This window comes from Camelus ferus, chromosome 17 (genome assembly GCF_009834535.1).
Source record: "Camelus ferus isolate YT-003-E chromosome 17, BCGSAC_Cfer_1.0, whole genome shotgun sequence".
Classification (NCBI taxonomy): Eukaryota; Metazoa; Chordata; class Mammalia; order Artiodactyla; family Camelidae; genus Camelus; species Camelus ferus.
Window position 1 is genome coordinate 35,122,241 of NC_045712.1, and position 19,251 is coordinate 35,141,491.

At 51.1% G+C, this 19,251-nt stretch overlaps 1 protein-coding gene across 3 annotated transcripts in view; it reads right to left on the reverse strand.

Annotated features, from left to right (window-relative positions):
* ATP2B2 (ATPase plasma membrane Ca2+ transporting 2) overlaps window positions 1-4,621 on the reverse strand; it is a 330,440-nt gene extending 325,819 nt beyond the window's left edge. For all 3 annotated transcript variants that reach the window (XM_032458949.1, XM_032458953.1, XM_032458952.1), the window contains exon 1: window positions 4,459-4,621. The gene's annotated coding sequence lies outside the window, so the exon portion shown is untranslated. The remainder of the gene's footprint in view (window positions 1-4,458) is intronic.
* Between the last annotated feature and the right edge of the window lie 14,630 nt (window positions 4,622-19,251).

The following is a 19,251-nucleotide window of genomic DNA, read 5'->3' on the forward strand; positions in this document are numbered from 1 at the left end:
GCTGGCACCTTGATTTCAGACCACTAGCCTCCAGAACTGTGAGAGAATAAATTTCTATTGCTTTAAGTGTCCCAGTTTGTGCTTATTTGTTACAGCAGCCCTAGGAAACTGGTACCATGGTGTATGGAGCACCTACTATGTCACAGACACCCTGGGAAAATGATGTTAAATGAGACAAGAACTCGGACCCTAACATGTTCAGTTTGGTGGATCTGACTTCGTCATAACTCTGCTCTAGGAAACAAATAGTAACAAGTGTTCCAGTGTCAGGAGATATGAATTCTAGGTCTAGTTCAGATCCCTTAAAATGCTGTGTGATCCTGGAGAAGTTGCTTTCCCTCTCTGGGCCTATCTTCTCACTTTTCCTGCAAAATCAAAGCGTTCTCTCAGATACTCTTCAAGAGATACCCTAGGTCTAAAGTTCTATGACCTGTTGGGGTAAGGGCAGGTGGGAAGGGGCAGAAAAAGCAAAGGCAGTCTCCCACACTCCCATACTCCCACACTCCTCCCTACCACCTCCTTTCTGGAGCTCTTGCACTTGGCCTGCCTGATTCACTCCAGCGCTGGGATACCAGACAACTAGGGACAGCCACTATGCTCCAGAGCCCGCTGAAATTATTCTAACTTGCCAGTCCTGAACCTGTTATCTCTGCCTCACCTGTTCCTTCCTCTGGAAACCACAGTAAAGGCTGCTGCCCACGTTTTCCCCTGCTCCCTCTGCATCCTGACCAACCCTAGTGCTTCCCCAGGTGGCCTCCTGTGGCGTGATGCGCCCCCTCCTCTTGAGAACCCTGAGTAACAAACAGCCTTTTCAATGGCCGTCATCTCCTGATCTGCTGGCCTTACCATACCTAAATCCTATAAAATCTACATGGTAAAACAGTGACTTCATAGGATAGCCCTGAAGAATAAAGCAGATAAACATGGAAAACAGTGTCACACAGGATCTGGCATATGGCAAGGGTTTTAGAAACGTTCCTTTTTTTTTCTCTCTCCCCATCCCTGTCATTTCCCCAACTTCCTTCTAACACCCATCTCTCTCTTCCTCTCCCCATCCCAGGAATGGCTACGTAATTGGTGAGACCCAGTGTGAAATGAAAATGGGGGGTCCCCTGTTCAAACAGTATTAAGAACTTCAATATGGTGACGGCAGAGCATGAAATCAAGTGTGGGGCCCCTCTCATCACCACACAGGTCACACTCCCGTGAAGCTGGCCCTGCTCCTTCCTCCCTCCCTGCCTTCCATCAGGTTCTCTTCGGCTTCTCAAATCTTTCTAGCATGATTTTCCAATCTCAAGGCCCCAGTAGTTGACCCCCTTTTTTGTTGTTGTTCTCTATCAATGGATTCAAATGTTTAGATACTATAGAGCCTTAGTCCCACCTCATCGGCGAGGAGAGGAAAGGAGGCCAGTCTGAATTAGTGAAGAGTCTGAGAAATAAGACATTACTACAGAAATACAGTCTTATTACTCGCAGATTTATACGGTGATGGAGGTGACATGGAGGGGAGGGAGTTAAGAGTTTTTGGGAGGTGGTTTAACAAATAGAAAAGATTTAACTTACTTGCCAATGGTGCTACTAAAAGCCCTCCCTCTTAAGTAGGTTAATAGTTCTCTTGTCGGCAATCACCTTGCCTGGTGAAACCTTTTTGCTGCTCTAGACGCTGCTAAAATTCTCCTGCAAGGATTCTATATAACAAAATGATTTCCCCGACCAAGTAGGCAATCCATAGTACAGATCACAGTATAGACAATCCTTGTCAAAGGGAAATCCAGTACAGCAAATCCTCCCTCTGCTCCCTGCCCACAGAAAAGTCACATCTTCAGAGCATCCTTCCAAAATGCCATTGCACACCACACTTGGACTTAATTTTCGCTGGCTCTGCTGTTTCAGACCTAACTCTTGTCTCATCACAGATCCAGATCTATTTTGGGGTGCTCTCCCCAAACAGTCCACATACCTCACCCCTCCAAGCCTTAGCCACCTGGGCCTGGAATGCCCTCCCCACAACTACACGGTCTATCAAAAGCCTAACGTATGTTTCAAGGTACAGCTCAAAGGTCCTCTCCTCTGGGGAGCTGCCTCTGACTTTCCAGGCAGACTCTGTGCCTCTATCTGCCCCCACAGCACATCTATTACAGCATCTGTGAGCCTCTCTCAGAGAGAGTGAGTGCCCATAGACCCTGGGTCTTGCCCATCTCTGGGGAGGCAGTGCAGCCCAGCAGTTAAGTAGCAGAGGTGGTCCCCGCACCACTACTAGCCAGCTGCAGGCAGATGGTAACACCAGCTCCACAGCACTGGGAGGATTAAGTCAGATGATAACTCGAAAGTGCTTAACAGAGCCTGGCAAAAAGCAAGCACAAAAAATATTAACAGTTCTCTGTGAATACTGGTGTATGAATACAAGGTCACAGGATGGCCACACATCCTAGTTTGGCTGGATGGTCCTGGTCTATGTCTGTGGCCCTGGTGTCATTATTTAGCATGTCCTCTCTCATTCTTAAAAGTATCTCGGTTTGGGTGACAAATTATATGGTCACCCCAGATGGTTGGGGCCAGGTCTATATTATTTACCGGTATCTCCCTGGCATATCAAACAGTGTTTAGCACATTTTAAGTCCTTAATTAAAAATGTGTCAAATGAATGACTGTGTCTCCATTGCCCAGCAGGTGCCTGGCACCTGATAAGAGCTTCATGGCTGCTAGATATGGCTGATTTCTCAGTATTTCCAAGCACCTCTTGACTCAGAGAAGGCATGAATCAAGGTTTAGTGAGTGAGTGAACGAATGAATGAATAAGGTCCCCTCTTTCAACTCTTCTGTTGCCAATAATACCTCCCAGAGTAGGAACTACATCTCACAGAGGTAAGGAAAGGAGCTGGTCAAATGGAGGAGGTTAGAATGATGCTCTCCCATGAGATGGGGGGGGGTGCTCTTCCTGGGTCTGCAGCAGGTCCCTGTCTTCATTTCCCAGCTAGAAATTAGGGATTGGCCTCCCCATGGAAGCAGCAAGAAATCACAGCCTAGGTTAGCTGGACCAGTGGGTCCAAAGGGTGTTTAAGGGTGTTGGGACCCTTGCCACCACCGAACATTCCATACAGAGCAGGGGCGCTCAGGCTTCCAACAGATGCTGCCCCCGTCAGCAGCCCACATGGCCACAAGGAGAACCCACCTAAATCTAGGTACCAGATGCAGAAGGGAGAGGATGGGAATTTCTTCCCTTCCAGGCTCGAAGGGAAATTTCACATGTTGGTAGCCAAAAAATTTTGGAAACAGACTACACACTAGGCATGATAGTAAGAACTTTAAGAACATTAACCAAGCCATCAGAACAGCCTATGAGGTAGCGACCCACATTTTACACATGGGGAAAGTGAGTCAGAGGGGAAATGAATTGTCAGAGGTCACACAGCTAGTAAGAGACAGAGCCCAAATCCCCCAGGCACGGGAACCAAACAGGAGTCCATCCGTCCCCAAACCATTATAAAAAAGCCCTGTTCTTGCTCCATCTGTGGGTTGGCTGTGTGACCTTGAGGTTGGCTCAGCCTCTCTGGGCCTCACTTGCCTTTTCCAAGACTAACATTCTGGGATGCAAGTACACACCAGATGGCCAGGACATAGTTTCCTCTTGAGACCACAGGGCTCCAGGGTGAGGAGGCTCTGGGTGGGTTAAGGTGTGCAGAAACATATTGCGCCACCTTGGGGGCCTAGAGGGTACCGAGCCCACTTTCTCAAGGACCCTTTGCCACTGGGCTAAAAAATCAAGCTGTGGATCCCAGCTGAGCGTGGGCCTTTGGAGTTCCTGTGTCACCAGGTGGGAGACCCCTGCCCTTGGGGAAGGGCTGTGGGCAGGGTGAGGGGCACCAGGAGAAGATGAGGCCAAAGATGCCGAGAGCACCTGGCGGAGGGTCCTGCAGCGCTTCGGCCCTTAGAAGCTTGGCAACCGCCTCTCCTGAGGGAAAAAGCCCTCAGCCCTGGGTCAATGTCCACAGCTCTGGTCACCTTCCTGGCCTGCAGGAGTCAGGGCCTGGAGAAAGGGGGGCCCCCAATACGGGGTGGGGGGAAGCCAGGCGGAGAAGTCAGAGCCAGTTGGGAAGGAAGAAATTGGGGGTTCTAGAGCCATGGACACCCCCCAGCTAAGGGGTGTTCCGAGCCCCGGAAAGTTTGCGCGCGGCAGGCGCGCGGCGCGCCCCCTCCCAGCGCCCGTAGGCGCCGGGTCCGCAGGCGCCCACCCCGGCCCGCCCCGCCCGTCGCCTGGTGCCCGCTCAAGGTCACCGCTGACAACGCGCCTGCCTCCGTGGGGCGAGGGGACCCAGGACGCGCTCAGGCTCGGACTCTGGCCCGGCATGGGTCCCCGGGGTCGAGCGCCTGTGGAAGGGATAGCCGGCCGGGAGGGAGATAGAAACCGAGGGAGACGGGAAGAGGCCCAGAGCTCCGGGCCCGCCGCCCCTGCCTCACCTGCGCCGGCTCCGCGAGCGAGATGCTGCTGCCGCTGCCGCTGCCGCCGCCGCCGCCGCTGCCGCCGCCACTGATGCGCGCCCGGCACGGCCCGGCCCCGCTGGGGCTGCGGCTCCTCTGCCGCGGCTGCCCCGCGCTCGCCTCGCCCCGCGGCCCTGCCGCCGCCCGCCTGCCTCCCTCCCTCCGCCGTCGCCTCTGCCACCGCTGCACTGCGCTCTGCCCGCCTCCCTCCCTTCCTCCCCTCCCGCTCTCTCCTCCCCCGCGCGCCCCCCCTCGGCCCTCCCCAAACTCCGCACAGAGAGCGCCCTGCGGGACCCAGAGCGCGCCATCCAGCCCTGGCCCTCCTCCATGCGCACGTGCTAGGTGGCCCAGGGAGGGGTCACCAGCCTCTCCCGGGGCTCCGTCTTCATCTTCAGGTACCTTCACCAGCACCAGCTCCTTACCACCGCACCCCCCCTCCATCAGCCTGGCCCTTGGAGGCATCGCTCCCCACCCCTCCCCTTGGGTAGGGGTTCCCCAACCGCCCCCCTTCCCGCTTCGCAACACACCTAGAACCAGTGGCTGGGGTCACAGTGTAGGATGAATTGAGGTGTGGAGTGGGTATATGGGGAGACCTGGCTTTGAGGGAGGGGGCTGGCTGGACCAATCCTTGGGTGTTTAACTGGAGGGCACTCAGACACTGAGAAAGGATAGGGGTAGGGTGGGGGCACCTGTTGGCCCCCAGCCTTCAGCCTGGCCAGGATAGAGGCCCTGCCTGAGGAGAAAGGTGAAAACCCCAGGCACACACTGAAAGCACTTCCTCAGAGCAGGCTTCCCCTCCTTGGCGCAGGCCCCAGGTCACTGAAGAGCCAAGCTCCACCAGGAAGCCAGGCCACCTGACTCCCAGCGCCTTGGTCTGCTCCATGCCATCAATTAGTCATGCCCGCTTGCTTATTTATTTATTAGCTTTATAAAAAGCCAAATGCACTGCTCTCTTCACAGGAAGAGAGAAGAAGATGGGCTCCCTTGGGGCAGGGGGCTTGGAGGACCTGACCATGGTCACCCCACCCCAAACCTTGGTTTGTTGAATGAGGAGTAGCACATGGGGAGACCCTGGGCTCTGGGTGTCTGGAAACCTGCTTCCAAGGAATGGCTGGGATCTTGCTACCAGTCCTGGGGCCAAAATTCATCATGGCCTGGGCTCTGCTACCTGGGATGCGGCAGAAGATAGTCACTCTTGGGGGCTCAGGCGTAGAGGGAAGCGAGGGGGCCTGGGAGGCCAGTGACCAGAGAGAAGTCCAGCAGGTGTGAGAGGAGGTGTCTGCAGGCTCTACTTGGCTCCAAGCACTCCATTCTCACTGCTCCACACCTGGCTTGGCAGGCAACACTGCATCTCCTCCTGTGGCCCTGTCCTCTCCCTCAGGTGCCCAGAGGACATCTCCCCATGGATGCCCCACCAACCCTTATGTCCTCCCACCTTCCCCATCCCACTTAATGACACTGTGGTGACTCCAGACGACCAGCTCCAGCCTCTCTTATCACCAAGTCCTAACTGATAGGGCCCCCAGAGTCCCCCTGGAATCTGCTCTCTGCCCTGTGTTGTGAAGGGTCCTGACATCTCTGATCCGGATTCTCACAGTTGCATCCTTTCTGCCTCCATCCAGCTACCACACTAGCCTTCATGAAGCCAGACACGGAGTATGTCTGCTCCTGCTCTAAAATCTTCCATAGCTCCCTAGTGTTCTCAGAAGTCCCACAGCCTCGGCTGCCATTCCGGGTTTCCAGCTCTGACCTCAAGTGCCCTTCCACTCCCTTCACACCTTGGTTCCCAGTGCTCCTCCATGATGCACATTTAGCACTAAACCGTGTCTGTGTCTCTCTTCTGCTCCTTTGATGGAAATGCCTTTCTCTCTCTCTCATTCTCTGTCCAGTCATAGTGTCAAGCTCAGCTTCAGTTACTCTTTCTTTTATGAAACCTTCAGAAATCAGCAAATTTAAAAGGCAAAAAGAATAGGTGTAAAAGCTGAATAAGTTGAGGCAACTCCCTGCAAAAGCGAATGACACCACAAAAGTCCTAGTGATAAAACTTACCAGCTCAGAGACCTTGGGCATGCCTTCTACCTCTCTAAGCCTGTTAGTTTACCTCTTAAAAGGGTTATAAATCCCACAGCACACAAAGTCAGCATGCAACAAACAGTAGCTATCATTATTCTTGAGCACCTACTGTGTGCTAAGGCTCTGGGATTTGCAAGGATGCTTTGGGAGGAATTTGAAGGACCGCAGAGATTGTAAACTCCAGTGCCTACAAGGGCCAGATAATACTGAGTGAGGTGGGCTGCTTCTGACTTATGGCTCTCACCTCTGGAAACTACCAGTAAGAAAAAGCAACAATGTATGTGAGGTGACAAACAGCAGCTGACACTGGCTCTACTGGGGGAGTAATAAGGAGGGGCGGGGACTGTGGCATCTGCCCCGTTAAATGGGTACAGCTGCTACTCAGCTCCACCTGACCGTGGCCAGGCAGGGATATGAGCCTACACTGTGAGTTTTCTACTTTTTCAAGAGAATCTGGACATCTGGATTTTTATGTGCACACTCTTGATCTTTAAATGTCATCAACAGCTTAAAAAAAATGTAAGGCTCTGAGAGGACCAGACAGAACGTAGGGATGGCAGGTTTTTGGCCAGCAGACCGGCAGCTTATGAGCTCTGGGTTAGCAGGAGAAAGATCAATGTTATCTATTTACACACAGACGCACAACCCCTCTTCTCCTCTCTCCGGCAGAATGTGGTCATGTCCATCTCAGAGGCACAAAGGGTCATGGGAGTGGAGTGGACAGGATAGGGGTGGGTCAGGTGAGGCACTGGGATTGGAACCAGAGCCGAAGGCCTGGGTCTGCCCCTCCTGCACCCGGGAACTTAGGCAAGCCCCCTCTCCTCGCTGAGCCTCAGTTTCCTCCTCTGAGGATGGGCAGGGGCGGGGTGAGGATTACTCAGCTGTGGCCAAACTGATGTGAGGTGACTGGCATGTGAGAAGGGAGGACACGGGGGTTCCAGTGACAATGCAGAAGAGCATCTGGCAGTGGGGGAGCTTCGGCAATCTGGACACCCAGGAGAAGTCCCACTCCACTAAAAATAGGGCCCTGACAGACTCTTGCAACTTGAAGACTTCTTGAGAGATGGAACTGGCAGCACATGAGGGAAACAGCCGCTTCCCTCTGCCGGACAAGGAGGAAGAGACGGGGAAGTGACTGGCGCTCGGTGAGCCAGTGAGCACATCACCTCTGAGTCCGTAATAAGAAGAGAAAGCAGCTCGGTCCCCGTTGGCCAGTTAGAGAGGCAGGGGCCAGGAACAGCAGAGCCCTAAACTGGCCATGCCGGTGTGATCCCGGGACCCTGAGGAAGTCCCTCAAAAGTGATTTTGATGGGATGAGATTAAAGATGACTTTATTTTCCAATTCCCCACAATGGCCATGTCTCACTATTTTAGTCACAGTAACAGTCATTCGACGCACACACAAAATGACAGTGCCTACCAAGCAAGAAGGAGGAGGTGTTTGAATAAATCGATGTTCCTCAGATAGAAGCCACCTTGAAAACTACATCCTCTCAGGCAGATTTTTTATCTCACAAACCTGGAAAACTTGGTACCAGAATCTGTAAAAAGATTCCTGGGCTGACTCAGCTCCAGAGTCAGAATCCCCGAGGAGAGGAGGCTGGAGACCTGGATCAGGCATCCTGCCCCATCCCAGTCCTGTGCTCTAGAAGGTCGGGCTGACTCTGAGCTGAGCAAACGTTTATTCAGCAGGGAGAGGAAATGGCAAGCCGGATCCCTCCCATTAAGGGTCTCTAAATGCAGCCAGGAGAACAACTCCCCAAATACAACGCAGGTCGATACACTTGAGGCACAAAGAGCCACCAAGAGATTGAACAGGGATTTCCTCCGGGAGGGCCGAGAGGAGAACGTTCTATGATACCCCATTTACCGCAGGCCCCCTTAGAGTCTTTTACACTAACAATCCCCCATGTTTTACTTGTGCCGCTTTAAAACTTAAATGAGAAGGAAAAACACCCCATGCTGAGGCAGCCGGGGAAGGATGATTAATTCTCAAGACAGCCAGTGAGGAAGACTTCAGAGGTGGAATTTTACTGGGTTTTGAAGCAAGAGGACAAATGATGAAAACAATAGCTGAATTCTGTTAAGTGTCAATTTACCATTCTTAGTATGTTAAATATACTGATTTCGCCGTCTCAGCAAGTCATAAGGGAGGTAATGTTAGCAGGTGCTACTGAGGCTCCACCCTTTCCTCTCCCTGGCAGGTATGCCCAGCCCCTGGCTCTCTGGAGGCTGGCTTCTCACACCTGCACCTTCTCCGGAGGGTATTGTCCTTGGCGGATGGGAACCACTAGGTGGCAACAACCTCTATGGTGCAATTCACCCTCCAGGGCTTCCCAGGGGATAAGGCCGAGGGTGGACTTCGCCTGAAATCACATCCTTGCCATGTGCCTTCCCCTTCGCTGTCCTCCCCCCGCCCTTCCCTGGCAGGTTTCTCCCAAGAGCACTCCCTTAATAGACTCCACGCACAAGAATGCCAACCCCAGGCTCTGCTGCTGGGGAGCCAGACCTCAGGTCGTTTTCTTATGCCCACTTTGCAGCTGAGCAAACAAAGGCACGGATCAGCGAAGGCACTGGTCTGGAAAGAGGTCTGGCTGCGTATTCTCCATCCCCAGGAGGATTTCTCTAAGAGGTCGAGGGAGCAGGAGCAAGGGCATGTCCGAGACAGATGAGCGAGATGGGGCATGAGCACATGGGGGTTAGGGTCTGGTGTGGCTGGCGTGTGGGTGTGTCAGGTGAGCCAGGGTGGCAGCAGGAAGGACAACAGCCAGGCAGCCAGAGAAGGGGCTTGGCCCCCAGCTGAGGATTCATCCACTCATTTATCTGAACATGTGCACCGACAGTGAGCCAGGTCCTTGCCTGGTGTCAGGATTCAGAGATGAATATGTACGAATCCTTTTCCCCATGAGGTGCTGGTGGAATGCGAAAGGGGTTAAGAAAAGGGGACAGGCCCAAGCCCAAACGCTCAGGAAAGCAAAGCCTGGTGATTGTAGCTGGTTCCATAGTTCGAGAAGGGAGGCACAGAGCCCCTCCTTGGGATAGAAGGAGGAAAGATAGAAATAAGGGAAATGCGTTCAACTCCACCTGTCTGTGAAGGAGAATGACCTTGGACTGAACATGGACCAGCACGGGACAAGTCTGATTCCTCCGTGGGACTGACTGTGTTTAGCGAGGTGAAATTCGACACAGAGCAGGAGCCTGATCTGTGCTGTGGTTCTGAAGATGCACTCCTCCGAGCTCAGATGGAAGTCGTGGGTTGGATGGAGAGCTCTGTGGATTCAGATTAACGATGGGCTTAATAGACGCCAGGGAGGCTGCTAGAAAAGCTAATGCAGGTGGGGCAGGAAACCCTGCCATGTCAGGGACCACAAAGCAAGCTGGGGAGGGAGAGGGGTTTCAGGTCATGTGTAGGTCTGTGATGTAGCAGAGGGACCAGACGCAATCGTTCTGCGGGACTAAGGGGGGTAGAATAGGGCCCCCACAGATCAGACTGCGGCCCCACAAGGGATGACCTTCCCACACAGCTATGCCAAGGCCCTCCAGAGTCGGGAGGTGCAGCAAGTCATCTCTGGAGGCTCCCCTAGCCTGGACCCAGGACGTGATCTAAACCAGATCTTGAAGGATATTAGGACCTCGAGAAGTGAGAGCAAGAGGCTGTGGGTGAGGAGAGCCGCCAAGCTGGGGGAGGGAGGAGGAAGGCTTCTCTCCTATAAATATGTGGTCTTTAAATGTCATCTTTGGAGAAAACACAGCAACCTTTTGAGGGTGAGAGTCTGTGTGGCATTGGGAAAAGGTGCCGGCAATGCCCCACTACACTCCCCTGGCAAACATGCAGGAGTCTTCGCTGAGAACTTCTGTCTGACCGTGGGAGCTCAGCCCACGCGCGGGGCAGGGCAGACCTGCTGGAGAGTTACTCCCCCGGGAGCAGCCCTCAACTAGTGGCTGATGGGAACTCGGGTGTGAGTTTTTCAGCCCCAGCGCCTCTTGGGCAGGGTAACTCTGAGCTGCTGGTCTCCACTTGCTCCCAGACCACCTCGGAGGGAGTCAGCTCCGGCTGTCCCGGTGGTAAACTGCCGGGTGATGAAATGTTGCTGGCCTCCTCCTCTTCCTTTCCCTGCCTCACTTCCCTCACCCCTACTGGTACTTCCTGGAATCACCTCCCAAATGAGCTACTGAAGCTTGAATCCTGGTCTCAGGGTCCGTTTTTGGGGAACCCAAAGCAGGGAAGCACCACAATTAAAGTTTTGGGCTCTGCAGTCGGAGGACTCAGGTTCAAGCCCCACCTCTGGTCTTCACCTTAACTTCTCCCACCCTCTAAATCTTCATATTTAAGATGAGGGCAGAGTAATAATTGTATCTACCTCATGCATTTCTTGTGATCATTCATTCCACAAATATTCTTTGAGCACCAACTATACAGTGGTTACTGTTCTAGGCTGTAGGGACACAGAAGGGAACAAGCTAAATTTCTGAGCATGTAAAGTTTACATTACTGAGGAAGTCAGATACTATATAAACCTATATCAGGTAGTGATAAAAGCCAAGGGAAAAAATCAAGCTGGTAGAGAATAATGGAGTTTACTTTAAACGATGACTGGAAAAAGAAGCTGTGGTATATTGATACAATGGAATAGTACTCTGCCATAAAAAGAATAAAATAATGCCATTTGCAGCAACATGGATCCACCTAAAGATCATCATTCTAAGTGAAGTAAGCCAGAAAGAGAAAGAAAAATACCATATGAGATCACTTATATGTGGGATCTAAAAAAAAAAGAAGGGGACACTATGAACTCATCTAACTATGGGTGAATTAAGTGAGAGAATTCATTTGAGCATATTGCGAGGCACCCAATAACCATTCAATAAATGTTTGCTGATAAAATCATCACCATAATCCTCATCATCACCTTCACTCCCTGCTCCCCACCCCTGCCATTTTCTCACTGACTCAGATAAGAAATATGTATTGTTCCTCCTCAATGCCAGACCCTCTGCAAGGGGCCGGGGATACTTTGGTTTGCAATACAAACACGATCTTGACTTTTGTGGACTCAGTCTAGTGGAGAACAATAACAAGTACAAGCAAATATCATTAGATATTTACATATTGAAGCCAGTACTTGTAAGGGAAAATTAAACACACACAGCACTATGAGAAAAGCTATGTGAACAGGTTTGTGTAGCCACAAAGGCTTCTCTGATGAAGGAACACTTGGGCTGAAGACTAAAGAGTTAACAATGTGCAGAGGTAAGGAACATTATGGAAAGGGGAGCAGCATGTGCAAAGGTCCTGAGGTGGGGAAGGTGCAGGACAAGAGGAAGAATCAGAAAGAAGGTACGTGTGACTGGAGCAGGGAGAGCAAGAGGGATTGTGGGCAGGCAGAAGTAGGCAGGGGCCAGATCATTCCAGGCCATTCTGCTTTTTATTGAGTACCAACCAATATGTCATCCTCTGTTTTAAGCTCTTTATATGTATTATCTCATTTAGCCTCAAGCAACTTTTTGAGATGAGTACCTTTATTATAAATTTTAAACCCCCAAACCTTGAGGTTCAGAAAGACAAAACAACTTGCCAAGGTCACCTGGACAGTGGTGAAGCCAGAATTTGAAACAAGAGCTCTCTGACTGTAGGGCCAAACTAGAATAACAATCTCCATCTTTATCTTAAAAGCAACAGGGAACTGGGGTTCAAGACGCTGCCATGGGGGAAAATGGGGTTCCAAAAGGTGCTCAGGACCTCTACTATCTCTTGCAATTGCATGTAAATATACAATAAAACATTTAAAGAAATTTTTAAAAAAGCAATAGGGAGACACTGAGAGTTACTATACAAGAAGGTGACCTGATCAGAACAACATTTTGATAGGATCCTGTTGACTTCCCTGAGGACAGGAGGGGAAGCAGTGAGGAGGCACTGATATGATCCTGGTGAGAGATGATACTGGTTGGATCTTCTGTGTGGCAGTGGGGGTGGTGGGAAGCATAATTCAGAGATGTTTGGGAGGTTTATGGGGACTGGCGCGGAGCTGGTTTGGTTGGGAGGGAGGCAGAGGAAGAGAACTGTAAAGCGGGCGGAAGACCAGAGAAATAGTCTGAGGCTGACTTGCTGGGGACCTGGGGTGCTGACACTTCCATGGGGCTCAGTGTTGTCACAGGTAAAATGTGGGGATGAGGTACACTAGACATGCTCAAAGTCCCCCCCGCCTTCAGAAAATGCCACATTGTGCTAACCTGTGCCTCAGGAAAGGGACCCGGGGCCCGGAAAGCTCCCCCAGGGCACACTGACCCTGTCATATTGAGCACCACGCTATGGGTTTTGCTGTCTGTCCGGGCACCCTACTGAAAATGCAGCTCTCTGAGGACAGATGGAAGCCATTGCTGTGTCCCTGATACCTGGAACAGGGTCTGGTATGGAGGACAAGCTCCAGAAATGTTTGCCAAAGGCTGGGCAGCCCTTCCAGTGGCCTGACATTTCAAAAGAGCTGAAAGTCATGAACAGGCCCAGACTTGCAGAAGGATCTCTAACCTCTAGGCTTTTCCACTGTAGAGTCTTCAGTGCGGAGTGGACTCCGAAAGCAGGGCCAAGTGCTCTCTTGTCACATTGACAGAAGAAAGAATAACAGGACTCCAGCCCCACTCTCTCCACAGAGGGAACCTCCCATCGGACACAGAAAGGCTGGGTCTACAGGCTTGAAGTCCAAAAGGGGAGAGGGGACGCCAGTCCCTAGGAGCTCTGGAGCATCCACAGGCCAAAGAGGAGCATCCAGTCCCGAAAACACGCCCCAGTTCCCTGCAGAGCCACCAGCGCAGGTCCTGAGACACCTGGAGGACTCTGGGAGAAATGCCAGAAGGCTGGAGACAGAAAAATTGTGTCTTCATTTTCAAACAGGAAAAAAATGTCCATGAAACTATAGCCCCGTACACTTGAAGGTTATCACAATGATGACAGGGATCAACGTGGGTGTCAGTGGCCCGCCCTGTGCCAGGCCCCACCCCAAAGACTTTGGACTGGCGTTATAGAGGACAAGGCCCTGTTTATAAGGAGCTTGCAGTCTATCAGGGGTCAAAGACACACGTGCATTCACAGCAGAGGGGAAGGGAGATCCTATTTGTTTAAGGATATCTTGGAAAAAATCTTGGAGGAGGTCAATTTAAATTGGATTTGTACTGTAAAACCTCAGTCATTAAACCAGTGCGAAAGTGGAACAGAAAGAGACAGGCATAGCAATGGAACAGAATACAAAGTCCAGAAATAGGCTCAAATCCATACAGGAAGTTGGTGTACAGTAAAGGCACATCTCAGTACAAATAGACTCATTAATAAATGGCATTGGGACAAATGGGTAGTCATTTGGGAAAAAAAAGGATTAGATCAATATACCACACCATACGCCAAATAGAAGAGAGGATCAAAATTCTAACTTAGTAGCAAAAACATGAGCCCAGAAAGCAGCAGTATAAACCCTGAGCAAACTTCTTTAACACTGGAGTGGGTAAGGTCTTTCTATCAATGAAAATCTGAAAGCCAGAAAAGATCAGATTGTTAAATTTAACAAGATAAAAAAACAATCTTTCACATTTCCAAGTGGGAAATAAATAAATTTACAAAAGGCAAATAACAACTTGGGGGGGGGGAGTATATCTTATATCACAGGCAAAGGGTTAATTGCCACAATATATAAAGTGCTTCTAGAAATCAAGATGACCAGCAACATAACATAAATGCACAAAGAACATGAATAGGAAATTCCCCCAAAAATAAACCCAAAGGGCTCTTAAACATATGAAAAGCTGCTGGACCTCACTCATAAGAAAAATGTAATTTAAAATCGATCTGATAAACCATTCAGAAGTCCGACATAAGCTGTTTGAGGAAGGAGGTACATTGCTAATGGGAGTCCAAATCAGTACAATGGAGGGAGATTTGCAATATCTGTCAAAATGACAAATATGGCTACTCTTTGACCCAGCAATCCCCATGTAGAAATTTGTGCTACAGATACACCAGGCCACACAGGGAACATGTTCTTCCTACAGCATTGTCCAGAGTAGCAAAGGGCTGGAATGACCTCAGGTGTCTGCCAGCTAGAGCCACAGTAAATAACAATGAGACATTTACACAATGCAATGTTCTGCAGCTGTCTAAAGAACGAGGGAGCTCTGTATACAGTGATTGGAAAGAGCTCCAGGCTAAACTGCAAACTGAAAAAAGCAAGATGCAAAACAGTCTGTATTAGTTAATGTAGCACATTACCTTTTTTTTTTTAAAATGGGCTTACTGAGATATAATTTGCTTACCATAAGGTTCATCTGTTCAAAGTGGTATTTCAATGGCTTTTAGTATATTTAAGGTTTGTGCAACCATCACCATAATCTAAACTTTACAGCATTTCCATCATCCCCCAAAGAAATCTTAGTCTTCTACCTTTTGTATAAAAGAGGGAAAACATGAAAATAGACACACACACACGCGCGCACACACACACACACACGTACACCACACATACTTGCATGTGTCCACATAACTCTAGAAGGGTACACAGACACTAACACAAGTGTGACTGGGAACAGTAGCGTGGTGCGATGGGGCTGGTGCTGAGTGCGCCCGGGAAGGGCTAGTGGGAAATGAACTGGGACAGGACAGTTGGGGCTGCGCTGTTTAAGGCCTTAATGCTAAGCAGTTTGGATTTTATCTCATAAAGCCCAGCACTGACCAACAGAACTTCCGGTGATGAGGGAAACTTCCTGTGTCTTTGCGTTCCAAATATGGTGGCCACGTGGGGCTCCTGAGCACTTGAGTGTGGCTCACGTGACTGAGGAAGTGCATTTTCAGTGCTACTTAACTTTAGTTAAGGCGCATCTAAGTAGCCACCTGTGGCTGGGGACTGGCGCGCCGGACAGCAGAGCAGGAACTGTGGGGAACCACGGGAGGTTTTGCAGGTGGGGGATAACACAGGTGGATTTTAGTTTGGGGGTGTTTGTGAAGGATGGATTCCAGGGGAGCAAATGGAGGTTGGAGACAGTCGGAGGGGAACGGCTACAGCATGATTATAGAGAGAAGAGGGACCCGGACCCTGACCCAAGGCAGGGCCCAGGGCTGGATAAGAAGGAATGGGGTTCTCTTCTCTTCCTCTTCTTTTTCATGTAGTGTCTTTGTGCTTGAGGGGCTCAAATATATAGGAGAGAAAGTCTCTTGCTCCACAAACATACCTTGAAATTGGATTCTTGATGACAAATAGAAAACATTACTGTTGCAGTACCAGTAATAAAAACAAACAAACAAACAAACATAAAGAAGGAATGGGGTTGAGAAACTTCTAGAAGGGGATGTGAATAAGATGACAGGTGGTGAGGGTGAGGGCAGAGTTGAAGGTGACTTAGTGGTTCTAGCCTGAATAGCAAAGAGGGTGGGGAGGATGTGAATTGAGGGGTCTGGGGTGGGTGGAGCAGATGTGAGTGGAGCCACAGAGAAGCTCACTCTGGGTCTCATAGCCTCAGAATCACCAAGGGCCTCCACGTTTAGAATATAACCCCAATTCCTCACAGGGCAGAGGAGGCCACCGAGGTCTGGGCCCCTCCCACCTCTCCATGCTCATCTCCCCCTTCCCCAGCCTCAGCTGGCCCCATTCACACTGGCCTCCTCTCTCACTCAAGCTCCCTCCCACAGCAGGGCCTTTGCACTTGCTACACCACTTGTCTTAGGGCCTGGCACATAGTAGGGCACAAAAAAATATTTGGTGATGAACAAAGAAGGCAAAAGGAAGTGAGAAAGCTTCTCACCTCCAGCTTCCCCAAGAGAACTTTCCAGAGACCTGGCGAGGAGTGATGTGGCCATCACAATGACCAGTGCTGAGGACTCGGGGACAGGGTCCTGGTCTTCCCAGCCTCTCACAGCCAACAGCAGTGACAATGTGGAAAACCAAGTCCACATGACCCACCCAAAGCTGCTGCTCCTTGCTGAAGAGGGTGGCAGGCCATCAAAGTGAGAACCGCACTCCCGTCAGAAAGAGCCCCCAGGGAGGAGAGACCAGAGTGAGCGACGCATCCACCAGTGAAAGCGCAGGGGTGAGACAGACAGAGAGGCCCAGGACCAAATCGCCCCGTGTGAGTCCTGGCTCTGACCCTGGCCAGTGTGCGAGCCTGATCCTCAGTTTTCCCATCTGAAAACTGTAGGCAAAAATATCTGTTTTGCAGGGTGGTTGTCAGGAGCAGCTATGTTGGATACAAAGGGCTTGACACACAGGAGGGCTACAGTAAACGTTACCTATCAGGAAACCCCGTGACTTGTGAGATGCCAACCCCCTAATAAAAAATGTTGCAGAGAACCCAACGGGGGCGAGGTGAGCATATTCCGCCTAAAAATGACACATCACAGTCAGAGAGAGCAACAACAACAACAAAACAGTAATAATAATGATGATAATAAGTGGCAATTAGGTAGCACGTGTAATGTGCCAGGCACCGTTTTAAGTGGTTTGCTTTTATCAACTCATTTCATCCCCACAAGATCCCATTTCACAGATGGGGAAACTGAGACCTGGAGAGCCTGAGACACTTCGCCAGGTCACAGCCTGTACGCGGCAGAAGGGTCCCATCTGTGCTCTCAGCTGAGACTCTCCTGGCTCTCAGGAGAAGGAACTCTGGTGTAGGGCCCATCACTACCCACCAAGCCTGAGAACCGGGCCCTAACGGGGCTGCACGTCAGCCACGTGGTCAGCCCTGTTTGCTGAGTGAGAACCGGGGCACCAGGTCCCAGGTAAGTGGCTGGAGCAGAAACATGGGAGTCGCGAAGGCCTGGTTGGTGGGCCAGCTGCCTCCCCTTGAGCCTGTTTCAATGCCCGTAGGTGAAGGGAAATTGTGCTTAGCTGGTGGGGCCACAATATGGCCTCTTCCTTGTAAAACACTGAGCATGCCGAATTCCTCCTGCTCAGGAGAAAGCCAGACTGGTGGGGGTATTGGGATGACGGGGTGAGGCACAGAAAGGAGGAGCTGGGGTGAGGCCTGGCAGGGGGGCCAGAGCCCAAGCACTAGAGGGGAGGGCTTGGGAAAGGGGCTGCCACCGGTTCCCTCTCCCCTCCCCGTTCACCCCGGGGAAAAGCTCATTAGGAGGGAAATGCAAAGTCTGCCAGCACCCTGATTACCCACGTAGAACTACGTATAAAAGTGGAGAACAGGAAGAAAAGACGGAGGATGAAAACGGTTTTGTATTTTGTCTTGCTTTCATGTTTTCCCTCTAACATTGTTTTATTCTTTCCAGAAAAGCAAATCAGAAGAGAATAAATCACGAGGGCCTCCATCCTGCTGGCTTTCTTCTTGTACTTTCTGCCCAATCCGGGCATCTTTCTGTTGACTATGGAACACTGTAGTCTGCCCAGCGTGACAGTGGCCAGGGACCAAACCCTGTATTTCTGTGGACTTGCATGACGGACTCTGAGATGTGAGTCACGTGGAGGGTGCTGAAGCCTTTCCCACAGACACACACGGCCCTGGACCACTTGGGCTTCACTGCATCATTCACCTGTGGCCCTCCCTCCTGCCCATCAGAGCTCTGGGGCCCCTGTGAGAGAGAAACCAGGCAGGATGGACAAAGTACGCTCATTTTAGTCCAGGGATGGCCCGAGAGGCATCTGGGAGGAGGCGAGCTGGAGTTTGATCTCAGGTGACCAGGAGTTACGCGGGGCATGTGCCCTCGAATGACAGGGGAGGAGGGGTGTGCCTGGCAGTATGCACAGGAGGAGCAAAGGCAGCGAGGTGGGACAACATCGTGGTGCATGGAGGTGACTCAAGAAACCCAGCATCTGGAGGATGAAGCAGGGAGCTTGTGTGACGGGAGATGAAATGGCATTTCCCTCAGTACAGGCCAGAGAACCACAGACCTCAGAAGCCCCATGAGGATGGCTGGATTCTATCCTGAAGGTGTCAGGGAGCGGAGGGTGGGCTTAAGCAGCCTGTGACATGATCAGGGTGACAGAGATGCACTTCTGGGAGAGCTTCTGCAACTCCACACCCCTCTGCAACCAACACTCTTGAAGGCTGAGGCCACATTTGTGGCCGCAGGACCAAAGTCCTGTCTTCCGGGTTTCCACACTTCCCGGTCGATGGCTGCCACCTAGGACCTGATATAACACAACCTGAAAAGTCTTGACATTCAAGGCTTCAGGTTCTGCGAAACAAATCAGTGACCTACTTTTTATATACGAAGTGAGAAATTTGATAAAACAGGTGCCCCTGTAGATTGTCCCGGGAAAGACGAATGGGGCAGAACTGGGGCGTGTAGGCCAGGCAGGCAGATGTGGAGTCTGGAAGTAGGAAGGCAAATGTTCTCGTGGTCAGAGCTGCCCAGTGGCCAAACGGTCTTCCTTGAGTCACGCAGGGGAGCTGCCTAACAGAGCTGTCTCCCCAGGCTTCAGACAGGCCTGGGTTGGGTGGCTGTCGACTAGGACTCGCAGCAGATGAGAGGATTTGATAGGGACCATGGACAGGGCTCTCCCAGGAGACAATGACGCATCCTTTCCCCAATCCCATGGCTCCACTCCTCCAAATTGTGGCCACTGTCTTCAGAACAGAGCCTCTGAAAGGTTTGTCAAGAGCAGACAAAGACCTGTCAACAAGCCTGAACCCACTTGTTGAAGGTACTTTGTTCAAAAGTAAATTTGCTTTTCTCTCTTTCTTTTTTTTTTTTTTTTTTTTGTTTCC